Source organism: Eretmochelys imbricata, chromosome 6 (assembly GCF_965152235.1).
Source record: "Eretmochelys imbricata isolate rEreImb1 chromosome 6, rEreImb1.hap1, whole genome shotgun sequence".
NCBI lineage: Eukaryota > Metazoa > Chordata > Testudines > Cheloniidae > Eretmochelys > Eretmochelys imbricata.
In genome coordinates, this window is record NC_135577.1 from 68,544,164 (window position 1) to 68,572,071 (window position 27,908).

Genomic DNA, 27,908 nt, shown 5'->3' on the forward strand with positions numbered 1-27,908 from the left:
TTCAATAAAAGTCATCCATCTATTGTAGTTTGTAAAACTGTATTTGGCAATGACCACCTGGTAGTTTGCAATCTGGAACTGCAGGGTTACTGACAAATAGGATTTCCGTCCAAATACATCCAGTCTCTTTTGGTCCTGGTCATGTGGAGTAGACCTGGAGAAGTGTTGCCTGCCCTCCTCATTTACCTCATCCACAACTAGGGGTTAGGTGGAGGGTGGGAGAACAAGAAATCAGAGTCTTTACAGGAAGCATATTACTTTTTATCCAGCCTTTTACATGTTGGTAGAATAGTAGCAGGTGTTTGCCACACAGTCTCAGCTGGATCCAGGGACACCTTGTTAATGGGTAACACCATCCTGGAGGATGTTGCTGACTGTAGGATACCCAACTGCTTGTGTTGTGAATCCCTGACCTCTTCAAGTGGAATCTGAAGAATGTCAGCTGCCCTTTTTATGAGGTCCTCAAATGTCAGCCAGGAAAGGTGGTGGAGGCATAACCATTTCAACTGGGGACAAGAATGAGATGGATATTTGAGGGGTGGTCTCTTTATCCATCCTGGCCTCCTATTCCTCAAACGTCTCCTGTGAGGGAGCTGGTTGGGGAGGAAAGGACTGAACAACCTTAGTGTCCCTTAGAGACGGTACTAGTGGTCTGGAGAAATGCTATTGGTAAGCAGTCCAGGGATCCCAGTGTGGCCCTGGGGGGGGCAGCATGCAGGGTTGGTTCCACCACCCTTGATGACAGTGCAATCTTCCCTGTCACTGTCAAAGAACGAGTTCCTGACAAGTTATTTTGGGGAATCCTGGACTGAAATTGAAGACATTGACTAGTAGTCCCATTCATCCTCCTCCTCATCATTATCCAATGGAAGAGTCTTCATAGAAAAGGGTGGAGAGTCCTGTGGTACCAGAGAATAACAGCAGTCTGGAGACCAAGGTGTCAGTGCCAAGACACGCTTGGTACCCATGAGGAGTGGGGATTCTGGCTCATCCACTATGGACAGGTCCCTCACCCATCTAAACTCTTGCAGTACCAAGCAGGGAAACAGTACCAGTGCAGTAGCCAAGGATGTGGTAGCTGAAGATCATGGTACTGTTGATGGCGGGCATACCATTGTTGGTGCCGATGGAGTCTGGTGCCATCGCTTGCTCTGTACTGAGGGTACTGAATAGGTAGCTGCCGATGACAGGCCTGAGCCTGATGGTACCAGATCAGGTGATTATGCTTGCCCTCCTTGTCCCTGGTAGACAGTACTGAAGCTCTGTCAGAGCCATGTCTCTCCCTTGAGCTCCAGGGATTTCTGGCACTGCCACTACTGGTGGAGGAGTCCTTCAACTCAACGGTACTGAGCTCAGAGGTCAAGGTTTCGGAAACTGCAGATCTCATAGGGGACCTGGGCTTCTTTGGAGCCCTCTCAGAAGCCTCCAATGATCCTGTTCTTAGGGGAAGCCTGCGCCAAGATGGAAGGGGCACTGAATCTGTCTAAAAAGTGAAAACTTTACTTTTGCTTCCCGCCTTCCCGTTGTCCTGGTATTTAATTGACAAAGTGGAAAGAGGAAAAAGTGGATGCAAGGGGTGTGGGAGGAGTGGGAAAAAAATAAAAAAATTTAAAACCCAGAAGTTTTCCATAGAAGTTCTTACAAAACCAGTGTAACAAAAATTACTTCTATTTCCCCCCCAAACTTTTTGATCAGCTCATATGCAAGAATACAGAGGTACCCACCCTACCTATCTTAGCTATTAGTTCTTCAGTGACTCACTGCAAACCTAAATTAAAACAAAACATTTGTTCCCTGCCCCAGAGTTATTTATTTCCAGAAACTAGAAAGATAATGGTAATGAAACAAAATAAGTAAGTTCTACTACACTCTTTTATTATTTATATTAATTTCATTACCTATATTATGTTATTTATATAGCATCTTTCCTCTCAAAGCACCCCCAAAGTGCTTCCTGAGCTATATATGTACCACACCAACTGTATGCAGCTGCTTCTGGAGGCTATGCAGGAAGCCAGCTTGCCACATGCTAGACAAAAGTGAAGCAAGAAAGAAACATGGCAAGTGACAAGCAGGCAAACCCTATTCTTCTGAAAAGTACTTGGTCATTAAAGATCTCAATTTAAAGGGGATAAACCCTCTGTTTTTTGTTTCTTTTTAAATAAGGTATCCTCCAAAAGATCCTGCAGGGTAAAACTACATGAAGCTCAAATCTGATGCTTCAAGCACCTAACTACCTCTCAGTCTACACGGTTATCTATTAATGTATGCAATATGTATTAATATTTACTATTTTAAAATAAAGTATTCTTCTAGTCATCCTAGATCTTCTGTACTCATTTCCAGCAATGAGGGAGAATCCACAAATTGCAACCGCTCGGTAAGTAAAATGAACTAGCCCAGTGACACGTTACCAACCAACCAGAAAACTCCATGAACACATTCCAAGATTTTGCAGCCCCGAGCAACACAGGCCAAATTCATACATAGTGCTCTGCCCTGGCGATAAGTGAGAAAAGCAATGATCCCACAACATCACATTGCATTTGGCCACAGCTATTTTGCACAAGAGAGGAAGGATGCTGGTGGCAAAGGGTGTTTTAAGCAAGGGTCTGTTAGCAACACCTGAAATTGTTGGCTGACCTCTTATCTCTAGAAATATCATTCAGCATATAAGTTATAACTCAAGAAATGCTGGACAGTGGGGGCAGTTTTGCCAAACATTTTTTCTTAAAATTATGCAAAAAACACACTCCCAAAATAACACAACATGAAAACTAACCAAGGCCATTTGAGAGGTGAAGATCTACGTACAGTACCTTTGCAGCCATAAGAAACACTGCAAACTAGGGTAAGACAGGGCAAAAATAGCTGCACCATGCACATCTATGACATTATATAATTAATAGGTGTGTATACATGTAGGGTTTGAGAGTAAGTAAGAAAACCTTTCATTTACACTTTTGAGAAACTATTGGAAACAGTGCCAATGAAAAACAGTTACTGAATTTTGAAAATAACTTTCACGTGCAACAGGTGGGTCAGCATTCTAATCACTGTAGCCTCAATTCGTTTCCCCCAGTGATGGTTGATTGAACAGTTAGCTAATGAGAAGGAGAGTGTGAGGAAGTGAGGAATTAACCCTCAGCTGACTAACCTGATAAAAGCCAGGAAGGAAGTATTCCAAGGGGTGGGAAAGATGAGGATGACAATGAGGGGCTAGCGGAGCATAGAATGAAAGACATCCCGAGAGAAGGAGATTGTTTTACCTCCTAGGGCCCTAGTAAAGGCAGGCTGAAAGATGTAGGGATTTAAAATTGGAATGTTGCACTGTACTGGAGTGGGTGGAGAAGTTTAGAATAAAATACAGCCTGAACACTACAAGAAAGTGGGTCTGAGCAGTTTTTGGGGCATCAGAGGGCAAGGGACAGAGCACTGCCCCATCATGGGGGGGGGGAATTTTGCCTGTGTAAGATATGGGAATGTTGAGACACAAATAGATTCAGCTTTGTTTCAAAGTCACTTCCCAGATACTTCTGTAAACCATTAACCAAAGAACAAACATACTCCATGCAAACTCATGTCAGCTCTCCAAACTAGGAATTTAGTCCTGGAAAGGATAAGCTTTCCTCCTCCAACCCTTCCTTACCAACTCCACTGGATGAGTGGTGATAGTTTTGTGTAACAGTCAGCCAGGTGCAGAGTGTTTATAATGGAGAGGGGAGAGTTACTGCAAGAGTCTGCAGTTGTTACTGTCAGTTTTTGACCTGTTTGCTGTAGTATTCCCAGCCACAGAGTGCAAAGCATGTGGTCGCCAGCCTGAACATCATCAGCACTATGCAGAATACAACTGTGCTTTTGTTCAGACCATGCTTTCCAGCAATCGTTCTCCTTGCCTATTTACACTCAGCATTAATGATATGCAAGGAAATATTAAGGTATCTATGCTTGTTGGAGTAGGCTACACAGCCATGCAGCACCTCTTGCCCTGAGCTGATTCTGAATACAACCTATAGCTGTTCCCAATAAAGCATACGACCCTCATAAGTGGTTTTGGATCTGCAAAGTTTCCACTCAGCTCATTTTTCCAGATTAATCCCAAATTTAACATGGAGATCTCCAGTCCCACAAACCTATTAAGTTAAAATATTCTGAAGTAACTTTTGTTGGCTTCACAGCATCTATACTATGACTTTGCATAAAGATGTTTCCAAAAAATTAATTGAGACTAAAACAAGAACATTTCTGTCATGTAAACCACAGTATTCTTGCCAGCAAGTTAAAGAAGTATGGGCTGGATGAATGGACTATAAGGTGGATAGAAAGCTAGCTCGATCGTCGGGCTCAACGGGTAGTGATTAATGGCTCCATGTCTAGTTGGCAGCGGGTATCAAGCAGAGTGCCCCAAGGGTCAATATCTTCATTAATGATCTGGAGGATGGCATGGACTGCGCCCTCAGCAAGTTTGCAGATGACACTAAACTGGGAGGAGTGGTAGATACGTTGGAGGGTAGGGATCGGATAGAGAGGGACCTAGACAAATTAGAGGATTGGGCCAAAAGAAATCTGATGAGGTTCAACAAGGACAAGTGCAGAATCCTGCACTTAGGATGGAAGAATCCCATGCACCGCTACAAACTAGGGATCGAATGACTAGGCAGCAGTTCTGCAGAAAAGGACCTAGGGGTTACAGTGGATGAGAAGCTGGATATGAATCAACAGTGTGCCCTTGTTGCCAAGAAGGCTAACGGCATTTTGGGCTGTATAAAGTAGGGGCATTGCCAGCAGCTCGAGGGACGTGATCGTTCCCCACAATAGATAGTTGTCGACTCTATTCGGCATTGGTAAGGCTTCATCTGGAGTACTGTGTCCAGTTTTGGGCCCCAAACTACAAGGATGTGAAAAATTGGAAAGCGTCCAGCGGAGGGCAACAAAAATGATTAGGGGACTGCAACACATGACTTATGAGAAGAGGCTGAGGGAACTGGGATTGTTTAGTCTGCAGAAGAGAAGAATGAGGGGGGATTTGATAGCTGCTTTCAACTACCTGAAAGGGGGTTCCAAAGAGGATGGATCTAGACTGTTCTCAGAGGAAGCAGATGACAGAACAAGGAGTAATGGTCTCAAGTTGCAGTGGGGGAGGTTTAGTTTAGATATTACGAAAAACTTTTTCACCAGGAGGGCGGTGAAGCACTGGAATGCGTTACCTAGGGAGGTGGTGGAATCCCCTTCCTTTGAGGTTTTTAAGGTCAGGCTTGACAAAGCCCTGGCTGGGATGATTTAGTTGGGGATTGGTCCTGCTTTGAGCAGGGGGTTGGACTAGATGACCTCCTGAGGTCCCTTCCAACCCTGTTATTCTATGATTCTATGACAAATGGTTAAAACTCCATGGTCTTTCTATTGTTGTCAGGAGGAAAAGATGACAGAAAACCTTATGCATAGAGATGTATAGTCTTCCAGGCCATTTGCTAAGCATTCATAAAGCATTTGCTAAGATACCCGCATTCACATGATTACACTCCTTCCTTTTGCATAGGGTCACTATGTCCTGCCAATTTATCAACTCCCAAAAATAAACTTGTTGAGTAACTAAAGATGTCAATAGATTTTCACATTCTCCCCATGCAACCCACATTGTACAGCGGGGATGATTACTCAAATACAACTAAACATTTCATGCTTATTCATAGTGGAATATTTTTCAAGCAAATTCTGTCATTTTTAAATGTCTCCATTGTAGCTGTCACTAAGAAAAAGTGATTTTATTTAAATTGTGAAGGGAGGTTTCCTCTTACTTCTTACAAATTTAAGTCACAGTGAACTGTTTTCTTGAATTATTTCTTGAAGTGATTTTAGTGCTTATGAAAACTGACAGACTGACAGTTGTGGACGCTAAAGTCCTGTTCATCCTCAGGGTGGGTATGGCATGGGCAGCTAGCAGGGGCGGTGGGTGGAGCCCCTTTCAGGGAGGCTAGCTCCCCCCCCCCTCCCCCGGCTCTGCCCCTTCCACCCTAGCCTCCCCCACCTCCCTTGCGGCCGGAGCCCCGAGGCTGCCCCCCTGTGGAGAGGAGCCCCAGGGCTGGCTGGAGCTGCCCCAGCTGCGCCGCACCTCCCCTCCTGAGACCCCAAGCTGCCCCATGGGAAAAGCTCCTGTCTCTTCCCGAAGAACCTGAGCTTTTGATACGCATCACGGCGGTTCTGAGGCATCTGAGGAGACGGTATGTGCTATTCAGCTTCCTGGGTTCATCAGTAATCTCCCTGGAGACCATGGAGATTACGATGAACCCAGGAAGCTGAATAGCACATACCGCCTCCTCAGACGCCTGGAACCTGCATGAGGCATAATAATAAGCAAAAACTTCCCCCATGCAAACGGCCAAAACCCGCAACTGGGCGTCCAGTGGTGGTGGCTGTGCCCGGGGAGGCATAGCCTCCCTGGCCTATTATACCCGCTGCCTATGGCGGCTACTGTGCAAATACTCCAGCCACTGTGCCTCAGTGTGGAGCTGGAGGGATCATCCTCTAAGGGATCAATCTCCTTGTTTTTCTCAGTCCTTGACCTTTCTGATGAGGTTGCTAATCTCAGCTCTAGCTGATATCAGTTAAATTGGTGCCATGTAGAAACAGATACTTGTCACTAGGAGCTGGACTGAGACCACTAACTCTAGTGATTCCTTCTGTTCACTACCAACCTGGTTTGAATTAGAACCAATGACTTGGCAGTGAAAGCTCTATAGCCGATCATTTGTCTCCCAAATTATATTGTTTTTTCCTCTTTATTATGGCAAATTAATGTATAAAAATATTTTTCACTTAATGTACACAACATCTTCCATCCAAGAATCTCAAATCATTTTACAAGATGCAAGTAAGCCTCACTACAGCTCTGTTAGGTAGGTAATTATCTCCATTTTACAAATGAGGTACCTGAGGCAAGGAGAGGATAAGATTACATGTCAACAGTATAAACAAGCTGTCATAAATATAAAGGGAAGGGTAAACACCTTTAAAATCCCTCCTGGCCAGAGGAAAAATCCTTTCACCTGTAAAGGATTAAGAAGCTAGGATAACCTCGCTGGCACCTGACCAAAATGACCAATGAGGAGACAAGATACTTTCAAAAGTTGGGAGGAGGGAGAAAAGCAAAGGGTCTGTGTCTGTCTGTGTGATGCTTTTGCCAGGGACAGAACAGGAATGGAGTCTTAGAATTTAGTAAGTAATCTAGCTAGATATACGTTAGATTATGATTTCTTTAAATGGCTGAGAGATTAAGCTGTGCTGAATAGAATGGATATTCCTGTCTGTGTGTCTTTTTATAACTTAAGGTTTTCCCAGAGGGATTCTCTATGTTTTGAATCTAATTACCCTGTAAGGTATTTACCATCCTGATTTTACAGAGGTGATTCTTTTTTACTTTTTACTTCTATTAAAATCCTTCTTTTCAGAAACTGAATGCTTTTTCATTGTTCTTAAGATCCAAGGGTTTGGGTCTGTGGTCACCTATGCAAATTGGTGAGGATTTTTACCAAACCTTCCTCAGGAAGTGGGGTGCAAGGGTGGGGAGGATTTTGGGGGGAAAGACGTTTCCAAACAGCGCTTTCCTAATAAATAAACCCAGATAAACATTCGGTGGTAGCAGTGGAAGTCCAAGGGCAAAGGGTAAAATAGTTTGTACCTTGGGGAAGTTTTAACCTAAGCTGGTAAAAGTAAGCTTAGGAGGTTTTCATGCAGGTCCCCACATCTGTACCCTAGAGTTTAGAGTGGGGGAGGAACCTTGACACAAGCAAGTGACAAAGATGGGAATAAAAACACAGAATTCAGTTCCCAATTACGTCCTATAACTACTAGACCATATTCCTTCCTGATATAGTACAGTTGCCTTCTGTACCAATTATATTTCTCTTTTCTCTTAAGTGTAATCCTGTATTTAGTACAAACAGATGGCACATGTAAAAATTACAGGCCTATACTGACCTGTTGGCCAGGGCAAAAGAGGAAAAAAACACCTCTAAGCCCTAAATACACGTTATGCACTTTCACAGGAACTTTTAATTTCAGTATAAGCAGCTCACTGGGTCTCCATACAGACAAAACATCAGTGAAAACAGTGCAGGATAAAACATTCTTCCAGAACAGTTTCAGCAACATAGCACTGATGTTTGAAAACAAAACCACAGCAACACCAAGTGAAGACAGTTGGAGGAAAAGAAAGCACCAGTCAGCTGTTCCTGCACAAATCAGTACTGCTAAGCATGAGGTAAATTCAAAGACAAGGCTGATAGAACATTTTACCAGTCTTCTGTTGAGCTGAAAAGGAGTACATGGAAAATATTTTAGTCCAACAGTTCTCAAACTGTGGTTCAGGACCCCAAAGTGGGTCACGACCCCGTTTTAATGCGGTCGCCAGGGCTGGTATTAAACTTGCTGGGGCCCAGGGCTGAAGGTGAAGCCTGAGCTCCACCACCCCAGGCCAAAGCCAAAACCTGATGGCTTCAGCCCTGGGTGGCAGGTCTCAAGTTACAGGCCTGGGGCCGAAGCCCTTGGGCTTCAGCTTTGCCCCCCACCTAGGGGAGTGGGGCTCGGGCTTTGGCCCCCCACCCCGGGGTGGCAGGGCTCACCTGGGCTCAGACTTCAGTCCCCCTCCTGGGATCATGGAGTAATTTTTGTTGTCAGAAGGGGGTTGCGATGCAATGAAGTTTGAGAACCCCTGTTTTAATTCAAGACAAAGATACATGTTTAAGGTTTTATATAACACATCTTTAGAAAGGCTAGGTAAAAATCACTGACTTACTGTGGTCCTGTCTGACTTGGACTTCCTACTGTAATGAATACATTCGGGAAAAAGTGTGCCTCTCCCTCTAAAACAGAGATAGAATTTAAGCAGTTGGTCCATATAGGAGCTGAGGTCTGCCAGTGCAGACCCAGCTGCTGGATTATTGCCTTAGCTAGCTAGGGTTGCCAACTGTCTAATCACCCTTGCCCTGCCCCCGACACACCCCTTCCCCAAGGCCCCACCCCTTCTCTGAGGCCTGCCCCACTCACTCCGTCCCTCCTACCTCCATCGCTCGCTCTTCCGCACCCTCACTCACTTTCACCTGGCTGGGGCAGGGCATTGGGATGTGGGAGGGGGTGAGGGGTGCAGGCTCCGTCCAGGTAGCGCTTACCTCAGGCAGCTCCCAGTTGGCAGCACAGCAGGGCTAAGGCAGGCTCCCTGCCTGCCCTGGCCCCACGCCGCTCCCGGAAGTGGCCAGCATTTCCCTGTGGCCAATGGGAGTTGCGAAGTCAGCACTCAGGGCAGAGTCAGCGCACAGAGACCCCTTGACCCTCCTAGGGGCCACAGGGACATGCCAGCCGCAGGCCCGCTGGACTTTTAGGGGCCTAAAATCTCCTGGTTTCGCTTCAGTGGCCTCCAGGAGATAGAGCCTGATTCTGGGAGACTCCTGGCAGAACCAGGAGGGTTGGCAATCCTAACAGATCACTTTGCTGAATCTCCTTTTACCAGAAGAATTACCTATAGATCCCAGAAGCCAAGAGAGCAGCACTTGGTTTAATATATGTTGTTTTAAATTTAAATTGCATTAGAAGTATTAGTAAAACCAGATTGGTTCAGAATCCATAACTGTCTACATGGAGCAGCAGTGCACACTATGGAGGTATGATTTTTGAAGTGCATGAATTGTTCCCTGTAGACCCAGCTGAGACACACTAGACATTCCCTACTGCGCTTTAACATAGTACTGTGTTAAAGTGCACTAGTTAACTTATAGTGTGCACCAGCAGGGTCTATGCAGACTAATTAGTGTGCAACATTGCTAATGCATTTTAGAAATCACACCCCTGTAGTGCCCACTGCACTATATAGACAAGGCCTTAATCTAAGTATTGAAATGAAGACATGAGAGACTTTTGCTTAAGAGTTTTATAATGCAAGAGGAGACACATTTCTTCTTCAGTTCTCATGCTACATAGAACAGCAGCATCTTTCCCCAAAGCAAGTTAGGAGTTGAGTGGAAATCATTCAAGTCTCTTTAGTCTACCACCAAAAAGCAACAGAAGATCCCCGAACAGGGACTAGTGAAAGAAAGGTTTAGTCCTATTTCATTTTTAGAACAAACATTTCTCATCTACAGTCATCATGCTTTGTTTTGAAAAGAGACGCTCCAAGGCTGAAAGGCTACAAAATTAATTTACCCTGAAACTTAGTTTTATGATCCACATATACTATTTTCTGTATCAGATACCAAAACAAAGGCTACAAGATTGCTGAAGAGCTGGACTTGCAGCAGACCACCACGACCAACCAGGGACACTCGTTTTCTTGGGAAGTTTTTCTTTTTTTTTTTTTTTGGGGGGGGGGAGTGTGTTATTTGTTTGCTTTGTTTTGTCACCCTGCAACTCTGACAGTCTGCTGTATGTGGAAGTAGGCAGGGCACTATTTACTGTAGTATTTGAATTTTGGGTTCCAACTACATGGCTAGAATGAGAACCAATACCTTGAATCAAGGGAATATTAAAATAGTGGGTCTAAATATTAATCTACATTGATGGCATCTTTCACTATATTCATTTTGCACGTTAATGATTGACACTAACAGACTATTACTATGTTGTATAAGTCCTAAAGAGGCATATCAATAGTAATTTTGTACTCACAAACAATCTAGTTACTCAGGACAGGATTATTTTATTGGTTTAGTCCTGCCATCGAAAGAGAATTTCTGTTTAAAAACACCCAAAAAGCTAATCCAATTTAATCCAAAACCAGTTACATATAGCACATTTCAGAGTAACAGCCGTGTTAGTCTGTACTCGCAAAAAGAAAAGGAGTACTTGTGGCACCTTAGAAACTAACCAATTTATTTGAGCATAAACTTTCGTGAGCTACAGCTCACTTCAGTATGCATCTGATGAAGTGAGCTGTAGCTCACGAAAGCTTATGCTCAAATAAATTGGTTAGTCTCTAAGGTGCCACAAGTACTCCTTTTCATATAGCACATTAATACACATGTATTCCAAGCAAAGAGTGTCTTGTTATTATGGTTTTGTTCTATTATCCATATAAACTATCAGAGTACACTGGTCCTTTAAATAAGCTGTCCTCATGCACATGGTCAGCAGTTGTTTATGTTGACAGGTATTTGGGACTGTGCCTTTGGTCTCACACCTGGCTAGCCATGCCTGCGGCGAAAGGCGTTTCGTGGAGAAAACTATCAACTCATAAAAAGCAGCAGCACATCCAGATGCCAAACAAAAAAACCAACCAAACAAACAAAAAAAATAATCTAACTTTGCTCTCCAAAATACCAAGACAAAGATTCCTCTTAATAGTTGCGTCTGCTTCTTTACAGAGAGGCTTGGCTGAGTTTCAGGTCTGTTCTATGCTCCTGGGATACGTACGCACAGCACATAAGCAAAATAACTCATCTAACTCATCCTACAATGGCACTACACACTACTCTGGAGGATTTGGTTTCTTTGCTCAGGTAGCTTTATTAATAGTAATTATTTATAAAAGAATCTCAATGCTACAGAAGAACTGTAGGGAGTCAGACCTGGGTTCTTTTCCTGGCTCTATTTTGGCCTAACAATGCGACCATAACTCCTCTGTACCTTAGTTTATGCTATCTGTAAAACTGAGATCACAATGCCTATTTATTTTTGTAAAGTCTTTTGAGATCAGATGTGAATATTATTAGTTCATCAGAAACATATAAATGAAAGAAAATCCAAAGAAAATGGCATCATCAAGGACTTGATTCAACAGGCACTTCACACTCAGAACTACCAGTGCAGTCAATGAAAGTTCTGTGCACAGAGAAACTGCAGAATCAGGCCCGACAAATTGATCCTACACTGCACCACTACTACCCTGAGTACCCTGGCCAGTTTCCAAAAGAAGATCCTGGAATTCTTCCAGCTGGGGAAAGCACTGTACGTGTCCTGAGCCTCCTTCTGAGAGGGAGTGGGCAGGGCCTGGTCTGCATCAGCAGCCAGGTCCACACATTCCACCTCCAGGTCCCATAGAGATTCCTTCATGGTAGTCATAGTCCAGCACAGAGTGTGCTGGTGCACATCTTCCTCCACTGGCTTAGAAATAACCAACAGCTATTTTTATCTCCACCCACGGTGTCTGCCCCGAAACCTCTCCAAGTTGCCAGTCTTTTACCAGGACCACTTCAGGACTTGGAAACTAATTTTAGCAGCCATGTTCACAGTGGCCACTGAGGGAAAAGACCACCTCACAGAACCCCTACTATGCAACCCACACCTTTGCGTGCTGGTGGTGGAGTCCCCCTTCATGCACCAAAAGATGGTCCTGGCTGGTGTCATGAGAATCAAAGACCTTCTGGACTACCGCTAGAGGGACTAGGTGGAGCCCATGGTGCATGGCTAGTGCATGGGGTTGCCCCCCTGTCATGTGCTCCAGGAGGTGAGGACAGCCTTGCTCCTGCTTCTCTCACTTTTCTCAAGCAGGCCCTGTGGGAGGGCGCTCCCTGCCCATCAGAGGTCATCACTGGATCCTTGCCTCACGAGTAGTTCTCCACTCCAACACACAATCTGAGTAGGCTGAATGCCATGCAGCCAGTCCATCTCTGAACCGCACACAGAGAACATCTGTACATGCGCATGCTCCATACCACCCACTTCCTTGCCCTTATGTCCCAACCCAACACCAAGTGGCAGGAATAGCTGCCACTTACAGAGGGCAGGGAGCCCAATGGACCAGCTTGTTCACCACCCTGGTCCCACATCCCGGTGAAGATATTAGTTGGTGTCTTCTCCTTGGAGCCATGAGTATGGGTGTGTGGTTGGCACAGTTTATGGATTCCTCTAACAACTTCCCCTTCTACAATGAGAGGGAGACTCTGGCACACACCTATTAGAGTATGTCAGGCTGCAGCCCCTCTTCTGGTTCCTCCAGAACCTCTTGCTGAGGTTCTGGATGCATTTCTGCACACACCTCCTTATATTTACACATCCTATCTGCAGCCCCAAAAAGTTGCAAGATCTCATCAACCTCCTTCTGGCACTGGCCAAGATGGCCATTGATCACACCAGGAGGAGGAAGCTAAATGGAGGGAGTGCTCTATGACTCTGGGGCCTGTATCTAATCCTTTGTATTATGTCTTCAGGCAGAGTTCCTCTGGACACTAAATATTTGGATTCCTTTGTGGAACAGTGGGTGATGTCTGGGGTTCTTTGCTTGGTGTCCCCATCTGGACCCCTTGTTTTGGCCCTATGACTCTCAGTCCCATTCCTTTTTTTCCATCTGTTGTCCCCTATAATCACTTGCAACTGGGCTCAGTAGTTCCTCCCCCTGGACTGAGGAAACGGGCCTCTAGTTGCGGGAAGGCCTAGGCCCCCTCATCCTAGTACCTGCAATAGATACACCACACTACAGGTTACCTCCTGGCTGGTATTTCACCAGCCTGGCTGGTTTGTTTATGGATTTGACATTTTCCAGGAAAAATAATTTGATCTGCCAGGTTTTTTATGTGGATCTAAAGATTTGCATTATCATCACAATACACTGGTATATCGAATGTTAAAAGTTTGTGTCCAGCTAAAGATGTTGCAGTGTTCCCACATCTGCAGTGGGAGAACATTATTTTCTTAACATATATAGATAAGTTTAAGTATGTCTCTAGATACTATAAGTGGCTGTTGAAGGGGGTAGAGGGGAGGTTGCAGAGTTGTTTTGTGGTTGGGGTTGTGGCAGGCTTGCCTTGTGGGGAGAGTGGGTGCTGGGTTTTTTGCATCCCAAAGGTGATAACCCTACCACACCACTAGTAGAAAATATTATGTTTTTAAATTTTAGGATAGGCTAGCATAAGCACTATGTTTTCATAGATCATTGTCATCATCTAGTCTGACCTCCTGTATAACTCAGGCCAAAGAACTTTCCCAAAACAATTCCCACAGCATATCTTTCAGATAAAACATTCAATCTTCATTAAAAAGTGGTCAGTGATGGAATATCCACCACAACTCTTGGTATAATGACAAAAATAAACAAAACCAGAGAATACTTCTAAAAATTGCTTTGAAGCTTTTAAGTGGGAAGGTGTTTACAGGTTAGAGGAAAAGCACGTCTAGCACTTTCAAACCCCAGATGAATTAAATACGGAACAAAAACAAGAGCTTTAAGAAATATAGTATTACAATGCAATAAAACACAAATGAATAGGTTAATCAAATCATTCCTCAATTTTTCTAAACTATCAGAATTATAGATATACATTTGAGACTTTCAAGTGAGAGTTTTGTAAACTGGAGCAACAGCCTCTCTTTTATACCTTGTAAAGTTGTCCAATATCATCCACAACATCCAATTTAACTTTTTAGGACTATAAGGAAGCTAAACCTTTTCTAGATTCCAAATCTTCACCTGTTCAGAAAGATGATAAATGAGCAATTGATGTTGAAGAGGGTGATATTTAAATATATTTATTTGCCATTGTTTTGAGTTTATCGGGGTGTGTTAAATGGTTAGGGTTTCTTTTAATTACAGTAGTAACATTCTGTGACAGCCTGAGATAGAATATTTGCAGCTGCTTGAGACATGCATCCTCTGCTATTTGATGCATCAGTTGTGGGGGTTTTACCCACTAAGGGACAAATTGTGATACTGCTCAGTATGAGTAAAGGTACTTTACAAATAGTGCCACTGACTTCAAGGAGATTACTTGGGGAGTATGGAATTGTTCAACATGAGTAAGGGTATCACTCTAAACTTCCTGAGTTTTTACATTTGAATGTTTCTTTGAGTGGGTATTCTTTGTATTTCAAATTCAAACTTAATAAATCAAAAATTGTTTATAGAATATAAACAAAAAATCAAATTCTCACATTTCTTTTCTTGTATGCAGTCACAGCGCCCTAGTCACTGCAGAAAATTTTTCAGTAATCACAAGCAATGTACAGTGCACCAGTAGCAAGATCGTTCTGCAGAATGTTGTTTCTGGGATATTCTGCCTTTGCTGAAAAAGGATGAACATACCAGCACCAAAAGCAGAAGTAAACCCTCACAACAGCCCTCAGACTTCAGGATATATATTTTGGTGCAACAGGAAAGAAAAAAAAAAATCAGCTCCTAAGTGCCTCATTCTCACACACAGTTTGGGACTCAGGGAAGTAAAGTTTTTGAATGAAGGCCATTTCAATTCTGAGACTAAACTAAAATGCTGCTTTTTGCACAAATGACACAAAGGCAAATATTATTTATCTGTGATAGCTCCCACTATGTGCAATGTATAGGCCCTATCAAATTCATGGCCATGAAAAACACATCCTGGACCGTGAAATCTGGTCTTGTGTGTGCTTTTACTCTATATGCTACAGATTTCACAGGGGAGACCAGCGTTCCTCAGATATGGGGTCCTGACTCAAAAGGGAGTTGTAAGGGGTGAAGGGGGGGGTCACAAGGTTATTTTAGGGGCATCACGGGATTGCCACCCTTACTTCTGCACTGCCTTCAGAGCTGCTGCCAGAGAGCGGCAAATGTTAGCCGGTGTGGCAAGGCACCTTCTCTGTCTCACCAGCCTCAGCTGTTTTTAGTCTTGATAAGACGGGCTCTTGGGTAAAACAGTCCTTCTAGGATGCACAGGGGCAATCTGTTCCTTCTCTCAGCCAGTCTCTTGAGCTTGTTTTTCTTCCCTTCTGGGAGGGAATGCAGCCTCCCCTCCTGGTGAGGCTCGCTGTCTTGCTGCTCCTAGCCTACTGGCAGCTTGACTCCTTCTCTCTTTCTTCCCCCCCAATAGGGGAGGGTTTAAAAAAGTCTCAGGCAGCCCTTAGTTGGAATCAGCTGATCCTAACTGACCTCAGGTAACTCCCTCTCAGCTGATCCTAACTGATTTTCTGGTAACCCCTTCTCAGCTGAACCTGATTGATCTATAGTTACCCCTCCCCAGTTGATAGGGAGGAGGGCCTTTTAACCTTCTGGGACCGTTTTCTACCCCATCCCCACCCCACAGCTGTCTGTCCTGAGTTTATCACACCAAGCACCCAGCTCTGAAGGCGACGCCCCACCAGCAGCAGCACAGAAGTAAGGGTGGCAATACTATACCATATCATACCACACCACGCCACCCTTACTTCTGCGCTGCTGCCTTCAGAGCTGGGTGGCCCGAGAGTAGTGGCTGCTGACTGAGGGCCCAACTCTGCAGGCAGCAGCACAGAAGTAAGGGTGACAATACCATACCCTGCCATCCTTACTTCTGCACTGCTGCTGGTGGCGGCTTTGCCTTCAGAACTGGGCTCGCGACCAGTAGCCGCCGCTCTCCAGCTGCTGAGCTCTGAAGACAGCACCGCCGTCAGCAGCAGCGCAGAAGTAAGGGTAGCAATACTGCAACCCCCCTAAGATTGTAGGGATCAGGACCCCTACAATTACAACACCCTAAAACTTCAGATTTAAATAGCTGAAATCATGAAATTTGCGATTTTAAAAATCCTATGACTGTGAAATTGACCAAAATGGACCATGAGTTTGGTAGGGCCTTAGCAATGTACTTGCCAAGCACTGAAAAAGGATCACTTCTGCTTCAAGGATTTCACAGTCTAAGAACAATAAAAGTGCTAGTCCTAAGAATAGTACATTTAATTTCTTAGCATCTTTCATCCAAGCAACTTGAAGCCCTTTACAAGAATTAATTAGTTACGTTTCACAACAACCCTGTGAAGAAACTGAGGCACAGAAAGATTGTGTTACTTGCACAAGATCACAGTGCTATGACTGACTATGTGTAAGAGGTAATGTCTAGAGCTGGTTTGGAAAAAATTCGGACAGTTTTTTAGTCAGAATTTGCCAGTTGGTTTAAATTGCAGCCACTGAGACAATTTGATTTTGACAAAGTTCCAACAGAAGCCAGGCAGGGTTCAAAATCTACTTGTTCTCCTCCCAGCTTCCCTGCTCAACAGCCCAGACTTTCAAGTTCTGTGGCCTTGTCACAGCCCACCAGGCAGACTGCTCCGGAGCTGCAGCTCCATCCCCTTTTGCAGAGAATTTAGAAATGTTTCAGTTTTATTTTGCATTAGAACAAAACCAAAAGTAAAATCCTAGAATTGCTCCAAAAGCATTTTCAACCCACAAAATGTCATATACAAAGGTATCTTTCCAACAATTGTGATGAAAAAATGGAGAAACAATAGATCGGTATATTACCAGACTGTGCAAAATGGCCAACTCCTGGGATTATCAAATTTAAAAGACGAACTAATTCATGAAAATTTAGTAATAGGGATGAAAGATGCAGAAGCTCAAATGAGAATGCTAAGAGATCCCACACTAACTCTACCAAGACCTATAAACATATGCAAAGCTAGTGAACAAGCTCACATCAAAACAGAGAGTAAGTGAAGCCAGCAAGAGATAATTAATTCACCAAGTAACAAAGGGAAAGCATGAAAATAAAAGAAAAATACACAGCATCCGCAACTGAACTTGGTGCAAAGTATTACCTTTTCACCACCAACTGCCTCATTACCGTAGACTACTATTCAGACCTCTAGAACCAGATGAACTGTCAGACACTACCATAGGGGCCATTACAGACAAAGCAATGAAGCATTTCAGCAGCATGGTATCCCAAATTGTGTAGTTTCAGACCCCAGTTGACCAACAGTAAATTCATGAATTTTACTGGGAATGGGAATTCAGTCATATCACATCATCACCATACAATAGCCAGTCAAATGAGAAACCTGAACTGGCTGTTAAAAATTGCTAAGAGTCTACGAAAGAAAGCTGCAAAAAAGCAAAGAAAATATATGGCAAACTATTATTGAATTAAGAAACTCCCACAGAAGGCCTTAATAGCAGCCCAGTACAACGTTTGATGTCAAGACATCCGTACCTCACTGCCCATAGCCCCAGCATTACTATACTTGGTAGTGGTGGAAGGAGTAACAGACAAAAAGGAAGAGAGACGTGCAAAGGCCAAAACCTGCTATGACTGACAAGCTAAAGACCTTCCAAAACCACAATGGAAGATCCTGCCAAAATCCAATTCTTTCCTCAGGCCACACCAGGCAATTGAAAGCAAGCAACATGTATTGAATAGATAAATCTTCATTCATATGACAACAGGGGATGGAGATATATTTAACTGAAACTAAAATACATTCACTCACTATGAACACAAGACATAGATGTGAAAATAGAGAAATATACACTGCTCTGTGACTTGATCATCAGGAACACAGGCTCACAAGCAACTAACAGATATTGGAAAAGATTCTCAACACACCACATCACCAGAAGAAACAAGTCACACTTGCTCCATCATCAAACAGCCTGCAAGTTATACACAAGACTATGTACAAATATTAAAGCATAAAAAATAAAACAACCCTGCCAAACCCAGAGGTTCATTCCCAAGCAAGTGAAGAGTTAGTCCAAAAATATATTAATATTAAGTTTTTTATATATGAGACTTTAAGGGAGTATGATATGTTCAATATGTAAATGAATTATAGTATACATGTACAATTTTTCTTTCTGAAATAAATGTGACAAAAAAGATGGTGTGCCAGATAGCTTCCACATAGGAGCAGCTGTAGTATGATTATGTATAGGGTTATGTCAAGGAACCTAGAGAATTCCACTTTCAGGAAGTATTTCATGAGTGGACAGCATATGTAGAGGAAGGAATGAAGCCTGACTGTTGCACTGTCTTGGCCAGGGGTGGCCAAACTGAGCCTGAGAAGGAGCCAGAATTTACCAATGTACATTTCCAAAGAGCCACAGTAATACGTCAGCAGTGCCCCCATCAGCACCCCCGCTCCACTCCCAGATCCTCCCACCCCTGCTGATCAGCACCTTCCCCTCCCTCCCTCCCCGCCTGCACCTCCCAATCAGCTGTTCTGTGGCAGGAGGTTGGCGCCTGTAGCTCCAGCCCTGGAGTCGGTGCCAAAACAAGGAGCCGCATATTAATTTCTGAAGAGCCACATGTTGGCTCCAGAGCCACAGGTTGGCCACCCCTGGTCTTGGCTCTCTCTTTTTGTATTCAATCACTGAACGCACATCAAGTCAGTGACAAAGCTAGGAATAGAACCCGGGAGTCCTGGTTCCCACTTTCCCACTTTGTTTAATCACTAATATTTACATTTAAGCAGTACTGCCACGAATTAAAATTGGAGAACTCAGAATTAACTATCAAAGAACTAAAAATAAAGGATGGGGGAATGCAGAGGAAAAGTGTGTTATTCCATGCTTTTTTATGGTCTTTCAAAATAGCTTATTTTCACAAGTTCTAAACTTATCTTGGTTCTCCCAGTCTTTATTTTAACTTCATACTAAAAAAAAATTACAAGTGTAATTTCATGCTAAACACTAGCTGTCAAAGCAACAACAGGTACCGGTGTAATCTATTAGTACGTATGACTGCTTGTCAGATTCAATGGTGATAAAAAGATATGCAAATTCCACAGTATGTCAGTACGGCTTATGTAGTATAGAATAAATAAAATAAACCATTATCTATCTGAGTTTGAGGTGTGGAAGAGAGGCAGGTGGTCACAATTTAATCTAGACAAGATTGAGAATGTTGGCACCTTGGTGGAAAGCAGCCAGAAGAGTTAGCAGAATTGATCTCAGCATCCCTAACTATGTGACCACTGTCTGTAGTGGAGATGTGCAACTTAGGTGTTTGATTAGATCTTAGGCTGCTCCTGGATGTCCAGGTAGTGGTTGAAGTCAAAGCACTTTCTTCATTTCTCCTGGTGAGAACCATTTCTCTCTGATCTTGCCATGATTTTCCACACTTTTTTCACCTCAAGATTAGATTGGTGCAATGCACCCTAGGAAGAGCTACAGCTTGGAACCATTCACAAACAGAAGCTAAGGAGAATGCCATGGTCTGCTTATTAAGCAGTTTCATGGATGGAAACACACTCCATCAGTGCTCCAGGAGATGCACTGGCTGCCAGTGAGCTTCCACATGGAATTCAAGGTGTTGGTGTTCAACTGTATAGCTTTAAATGGATTAGCAAAGAAGCCATCTCTCTCCAGGGGTCTCACACATACCACACAGCATGACCTATACACAACTGACAGACTTCTTGGTTTGGATGCAGGGAATATTAAAGTCATGCTAGAGGGAACATGACACAGAACATAACCAAAACCTCTGCAGCAGACAATCTCCCTTTTCCATATTGCCACAATTCTCATAAGTGGAGGTGCTGAAGAAGGCAGTCCCTTGCTGCAAATAGAAAAGAAGTGCTGGAGATATGTTCTCTGTGAGAAGTCCTCTGTTTTGGAACTCGCTCGGCGCCCTTGATCTGCCAGAGCCAGAATTTGTAACCTTCCAGGCATGTGTTGCAAAACTTATCTTTTCTTCACAGCTATGAGGAGAGGTGAATTCAGGGTGGTTGGGTTTCTTTTTTTCATATTACTGGAAAGATTTGTGATGTTAAGGCAAGATGAAGAGTCCCTTGCATTTTAATTTATTAGAATTAACACTTATTTTTTATAACTGAATAAATACAGCAGCAAAAAAATCTGTTAAAAATTGCAAAAAAAAAAAAAAAAAAAAAAAAGGAAACAAGATATAAAAACTATGTCAAAGTTTACCCTATCCATAAATCATTTTACTTTAACCATTTATTAATTTGATCACCTGGGTAAAAAAAGATATTATGGAACAAATGTCTATTAGAAGTAAAAAAATATAGTAATGTGTTCAAACACAATTAAGCACTGACTAGTATTGAAAAAAACACCCAAGTGTTTGTTTGGAGTTTATTTCCCCAGGGGATGAGGAGAAGAACTTCAGGTAATGAACTCTGGAAGAGTTGGCTGTATATTCCACCCCCCCGCACACACACACTATTTTCATAATTAGGACCTTACCAAATTCACAGTCCATTTTGGTCAATTTCATGGTCATAGGATTTTAAAAATCATAAATTTCATTATTTCAGCTATTTAAATCTGAAATTTCACAGTGTTGTAATTGTAGGGGTTCTGACCAATGTTCCTTCTAATTTTTCCCACACATATGCGGAATGAATTTTGTTGTGTGCACCGCTACACACATCACCTCCATATTGGTGCGCACTTAACGAAATTCATGTGCTGGGGATGGGGCTGAGGGGTTCGGCGTGTGGGAGGGGTCTCAGGGCTGGGGCAGAGAATTGGAGTGCAGGTGTGTGTGTGAGGGGTGGGGCCCGGGATGAGGGGCTCAGGGCTGGGGCAGAGGGTTGAGGTACAGGGGGGTGCGGGCTCCGGCTGGGGGTGCGGGCTCTGGGGTGGGGCCAGGGATGAAGGGTTTGGGGTGCAGGCTGCCCGGGAGCTACAGCGGGGAAAGAGGACTCCCTCCAGCTCTCTTTCCCCGCAGCAGCACCTGGGCTGGGGGGAGGGGCACCTCCCCCCCCCACCAGCCAGTCCATGCTGGATCCGGTGCAGGGAGGCGCCTCCCCCCGGCTGCAGCAGGTTCATGCTGGAGGAGAGGCATCTCTCTCAGCCGCAGCCCCGAGTCCCTGCACAGGGCTTAATAGGCAGCTGCGCAGCCTCACAGCTTAGAGGGAACTTAGGTCCTGACCCAAAAAGGAGTTGTGGGGGGGGTCGCAAGGTTATTGTAGAGGGCGTTGCGGTATTGCTACCCTTTCTTCTACACTGCTGTTGGTGGGAGGGGGCTGCCTTCAGAGCTGGGCAGCTGGAGAGTGGCAGCTGCTGACCAGGATCCCAGCTCTGAAGGCACAGCCGTCACCAGCAGCAGCACAGAAGTAAGGATGGCAAGGTATGGTATTGCCACCCTTACTTCTGCACTGCTGCCTGCAGAGCTGGGCCCTCAGTCAGAAGCTGCCACTCTCTAGCTGCTCAGCTCTGAAGGCAGCAACGCAGAAGTAAGGGTGGCATGGTATGGTATTGCCACCCTTACTTCTGCATGGCTGCTGGCAGGGCGCTGGCCTTCACAGCTGGGCACCCAGCCAACAGCCACCACTCTCCGGCTGCCCAGCTCTGAAGGCAGCGGAGAAGTAAGGGCGGCAATACCCCGATCCCCCTAAAATAACCTTGCAACCCCCCACTGCAACTCCCTTTTGGGTCAGGACCCCCAATTTAAGAAACACTGGTCTGCCCCATGAAATCTGTATAGTATAGGGTAAAAGCACACAAAAGACCAGATTTCAAGGCAGGAGACCAGATTTCATGGTCTGTGATGCGTTTTTCATGGCCATGAATTTATTCGGGCTCTATTCATAATAAAGTCCAATAAAGTTTAATGAAAAAAGCATAATCTTTCTAGAGGTTTCTTGAACTATCCTAGAAAATCTGAATAGACAATTATATCCTTGATATTGATTTGAATAGAATGGTTCAAAAACCCTACTATTTGCATACGTATTCAAATCTAGTCCCTGATTCTGCAAAGATTTATGCACATGCTTAACTTTATGCATGTGAGGAGTCCACTGGCTCCAACAGACAACTCAGTTGTGTAAACTAAAGCATATAGTTAAGTCTCTGAAGGATCAGGGCCTGACCCCCCCAATATTACACACTCTTCTGCATGTAACTATATGCTTATGAGTCATCTCATTGAATATCATGAGATTATTCATGGGAATAAAGCTACTTATCTGTGTAAGGATTTGCAGGAACATGGCCTAAGACTTCTTTCATATGAGTTATAAGAAAACAAAAGATTTCAGTGAGAGCTGATCTTTCTGAATTACAGCATAAGCCACTCAAGGAAACAAGCATTAGTGAGGATTTTTTCGTCTTTCTTTCTGGAAATAATTTTGATGTCAGAACATGTGATTATGGGTCTCACTAAATGAGTCAGACAGGAGAAGCAGAATGAAGAAAAATGCACAAGTACAAAATGGTTCAATCATGCACTGACTAAAATACCTTATTTATTTTAATGTACTGGTGGTTCACTGAAGGAACACTGGCAATGTTAGTGGGCCTACCATTTACCTACATATTGTGGTTTATAAGTCATTTGCAAAGCTCAAGTAAATTTCTGCTTAAAACAAACAAACTCAGTGCTCTGTTCAAGAGAACTATGTATAACTGTAGATGCACTATTTGCTCGATGATGGGGAAACCTACAGTAATAAACTGATGTGTACATACACATTAAAGGAATTGAATTTCTGATGGCTGAAATCTACCCTAAACTTCCAAGACATTATGATGAAATAACACTTCTCACGTCTATAGTCCCTCTTACCAGGGGAATCTCAAAGCACTTTATAAGCAAAAAGTAAGCCTCACAGCATCCAGAGTAGACAGCATTATCCCCATTTCACAGGTGAGGAAATTGAAGTAGAGTTTAAGGCCAAATTTCTCCAGAAGTGGCCTCTGATCTTGGGTGCTCCAATTTCTGAGTGCTTGAGCCACACTGGATCTGATTTTCGTAAGTGGCAAGCATCCACAACTCCAAATGAAATCTCTGGCAGCTATGGGTGCCCAGCACTTCTGAAAAGCTCTACAGTCTCTCAAGTTGAACACTTAGGAACTTAAACACCCAAAATTACACACCACTTTTCAAAGTCTTAGTCAAAGAGACTTGCCTAAATGTAAGCAGGGGAACAGTCCCGCTACTGTGGGGAACTTTCCTGGCTTCTGCACTACCCCGGTGAAGTGGGCTAGTGAAAGGATCTGAGTCCTCGCTCCCATTTCCTTTACCCAGTGGCCTCCCTGCCCTTGAGGACTCCCCTTCCACTCTCCTGTCTGGCAGAATCCTCGTAACCCGAAGAAGGCTGGGCCCAGGATTCCTGGGGTCTCGACCCCCAACCCTGCTGCGGTCACCTAGGACAGGGGCTAGGGTGTCCCCACTCTGGGGTACTCTTTCTGCACTGGGCACTTCTCTGATCCACTGACCATTACACACAAGTTAAAGCAAATGCAAGTTATTTAATCAACAATTAATTTTAAAAAGAATAAGGAAAAATGGGAAAGGTTAAAGGAAACACATCAACCCGCTCTGTGGCAGGGAACATCACAAACAGTGTCTCTGGAATGTCAGGGCAGTTCACAGTCTGTTCCTTGCAAGTCCCAGGCCTTCTTCTCAGGCCTGGCTTTGCTGTAGGGATGCTGTGGGTTGGACACTTGCTCTGGTGGTGGCCACACGCTCTCAGGATCTAAGTGGTAGGACCCTTCTTCCCAGTGTCGCCTCCGCCCTATTGGGGTTATGATCCAAGCCTGGCCTGCAGAGCCTTTTGGCTGAGGCATCTCCCTGTGTTGGGCCCGTTGCCCAAGGTCCCCCTCGCTCTCCTCAGCGGCTCACCACACCCAGCTCTGGACTGCTCCAGCCCCAGCTCCACTACTCGGTCTCAGCACTGCTGCTGCTGCTCTGCCTCCAGCTCCCTGGGCTGATTCTTTGGCCCCTCTGCCTTTGGTTGCTACAGCTCTGCTCCCAGGACGGGTCTGCTTTGCAGGCTGCTTCTGTGACTCTGCTCCCAGCACTGACATGCTTCATGGGCTGCTTTTCTGGCCCCTCTGGCTCTGGTTGCTGCAGCTCTGCTCCCAGGGCAAGTCTGCTCTCTCTGGGCTGTGCCTCTGGCTTTGGGGCTGCATCTCTGCTCCCAGGACAGGGTCTGCTCTCTCTGGGCTGCTTTTCTGGTCCCTCTGGATCTGGCACAGCTCTGTTCCCCAGCTTAGCTTGGGCCCCTGCTTTCTCCTTAGCTCGGCCCCACTCTGTCTGACCCAGGCAAATCCAGCTCACACGGAGGACGGGGTCTCCCTGGCCTCCTGACTCCTTGATTAGCCTGCTTGCCCTGTCATTCAGGCTGACCTGGAGCATTGGCCTCTCCCCATTGTTCCTGGGGGTTATCAGTCTCAGGGTCCTGATTCCCCATCGACCCTTCCCCCTTTTTAGTACTGGGAGCTAGCAACTAAAAAATCCCCACTGAACGTTAGTAAGGGGGCAACAGTCCCCTTACATAAAGTCATACCGCAAGTCAGTGGCACTCAGGAATAGAACCCAGAAATCCTAGTTCCCAATTCCTTGCTCTAAGTATGAGCCAACACTACCTATAGAAAAAAAGAGTTTAAAAATTTATTAATGAAAAAATCAATGTTCCTCTTAAGTTCTGATTTTCCAAAGAATTGCTCGGTTTGATGTATGGCTCAAACTAGCCATTGCTCTGCCAGTACTGCCTAATCCAAATATTTAAAAAATCATGACTTGGGCCCCTCCAAAAACCATGAAATATCTTTAAAATCATGAGATTTTTTAAAAATAATAAATTTTGGGGGTGGGTTATTTGCCTCTTGGTTTTTGTGCCTTTAGGGTATACTTAGGTCATGTTTTCAAGCTTGTCTGCCTCCAGGAGGGCTAGATTTATTTATTTTTATAAATAAAAAAATAAAAAATAAAAACAAAACAAACAAACAATAATAGGAACAGATTCTCTGTTATCAAAAGATTCCTGGATCTCGGTTTTTAAGAACAACACTGAATATTGCCTGACTCACAATAAAAGCACCAGAGTTGGGAACATCTTGTCTCTATTACCACTCCTCTTCTGAATCTTTTACTTCTTGTGGCAGAACATGCAAACTACCTCCTTTGCCTCTCGCTCTACCAAACAACAAGATAGCAGAATTGCAACCACTTTTTAATTTTAATGCATTTGTTTTTCCTCACTCAGTATACAAGAGACAAGGACCTGACCAGAGTCACAATTGTACAGCAGAAGTTTAAATCCACCAAACTACTAGCAAAACTGACTGCTTAGTATCTGCTGAATTGTCAAAATGCAAGGCCACAGATTCAATGAGCTTTCAAAATCTTTTACAAGTTCAGACATTATTATAGGTATTTTCTGTGAAGTACATCAAATCTAGGACTCCTCTAGTGGCATCAGTTTCCTGTGCAATACTTCCCTTCTCCCATTTCTTTTTCGGTGGGGCAATGTAAACAACTTTATTTTTCTCCCTTCTCTTTAACTCTCAGGTATTTGGTAATATTTCAGGGAGGGATCATCATGATGAGGTCAAAAGCCAAAAAGGAACTCAGCAGCTTAGTAAGGGCTAAATTTTCTTTTTACTATTTGCAATGCAAATCTACTTTTTGTTCCATACAGAGGTCTTGCACAATAGCCTGTGTACGCACATTAGTTCCAACAATGCCTTCCTATACAATCACATTGTAATTATACACTCACAAAGCTGTGGCTGCTATGAACTGAAGTATCACCCTCTAAACAACTAATCTCAGTCTCTGCATTAAGACATTTTTTCTCTGTTTTCCCTTTGCTGTTTGCTCAGTGCTTTGATGCAGAGAACCTTTGCACTACTTACAAACCAGTAAACCTGGATTTAATCAAGTTATTATCCTGTCTATTATAAAATTTTCAGCTATTTGTTTTAAAACAAATGCCAAATAAGTCTACAAAATGCAGTGTGGAAAAAATTCCTGTAGGTTTGCAACTTTGCAAGGCTTTATAAAGCAAAAATAAATCTTTGTTTAAAGTGTATTAGAATAAAGGGCTTGTATTATATAAGACATTCGCATATGTGCATGGGTGTACTGTCAGCTTTTACTAGTAAACTGCAAAATATCACTCCTTTGCAGTTACAGTCAGATGAAGAATTGTACAACTCAGAATGCAAAATTGTCAAAAATAAGTTAATACGTTTAAAAAAACCCATCCAAAACTGTTTAAATCTCAGTGATATTTATGATCTTCACAAATCAAGAGCTCCCTTCAGTTTAATTTAGTACTTAAAAAAAAATAATTTAGCTTACTTCCTACATGCACAGGAGGCTTAAAGACAGCACTTTCCCCACACTTTACACATTGCAAAGGCTAATAAATATGGAACATTCAAAAATCTTGCACTGATATCCTAATACAGATCAGATGGAAATTTTAACAAGAGAAAAAAAATATGCAAGAGACAGCTTCTTAAGGGGGAGGGGGTCGCAAACCCATATTTAGAGACTTGATGTGGCTTTGGGGGGAAAAAAGAGAGAATGGCTTTGCAGTGCCTTTTTAAAAATTTATTTTAAAGGAATTTAATCTTGACTGTTTTCAAACAGAAGAAACAAAAGCTGTGTTTCTCATAAATAAAGGAACTTGTGTCACTGCACTTCTGCTATACTCCAGTTTCTTGCGCCTGGGCCCCCGAAGAGCGAAGTCAGCTGCTCCTGTCATTTGGCAATGCTGAGATGGGGGGTGTCAAGGCCATATAAACGGAAACTTAACAGCAGATCTCCCTCTCTAGTTCTTTTCGTCTCATCTTGCACCAAATAACCACAGGCCAACCCACTGATTTTTTTAAAAAAATACCACTGACACGGAAACAAATTAATACCAAAAATAAAGCTGCAGGAAAGAGGGTGGGGAGTGGAATTTGTTTGCTCACCTTGGAAGCTAAAGGCACTAGCTCTGTTCCCAGCTCTGCTACTCCGAGAAGGGGGGACGAAGATGAAACAATTAACAAACAAAAACTTTGCTCCTTTCTCTCTGGGGCTCACTAAAAGCGTCACTTCCTCATACTGTAAGTGGAGGAGGCTCCCAATGAGTCCCTTTAATTCAACTCCTCCCTCCTGCTCCTCTCACAGAAGCTGCAGTTTAGAGCTCTAGTCGGGAAGCAGCTCCTTCCTCTCTTCCACCCTTGATTATTGAGCAGCTCTGACTAGCTAGCGTGATCCTTGCTGCCCTTCTCACAGATTTGACCGTCTGTACTTAGTATTTGTTACTTATTTGTAGAAAAGAGGGGAGAGGAAGGTCTCTGCTGCACCGATTTGTGAAGCAAAACCTCACTGTGAAATGCCGCTCTGTGTATATCATACTTTGCAAAACTCCTAGGTTATATAATGTGTCCAGTCCCCAGCCTTCCCATTAAGCTTGTTGTCTATTTACTTATTTTTAAAAGGAAAGATTATAATGTGATTTGTTTTAGGGAGCCACTTGCCCCAGAGAATATATTTCCTGGTTCTCTTCCC

The 27,908-nt window shown here is 43.8% G+C and overlaps 1 protein-coding gene across 1 annotated transcript in view; it reads right to left on the reverse strand.

Annotated features, from left to right (window-relative positions):
- MIDEAS (mitotic deacetylase associated SANT domain protein) overlaps positions 1-27,422 on the reverse strand; it is an 84,344-nt gene extending 56,922 nt beyond the window's left edge. The window contains exon 1 of the mRNA XM_077818782.1: positions 27,326-27,422. The gene's annotated coding sequence lies outside the window, so the exon portion shown is untranslated. The remainder of the gene's footprint in view (positions 1-27,325) is intronic.
- Between the last annotated feature and the right edge of the window lie 486 nt (positions 27,423-27,908).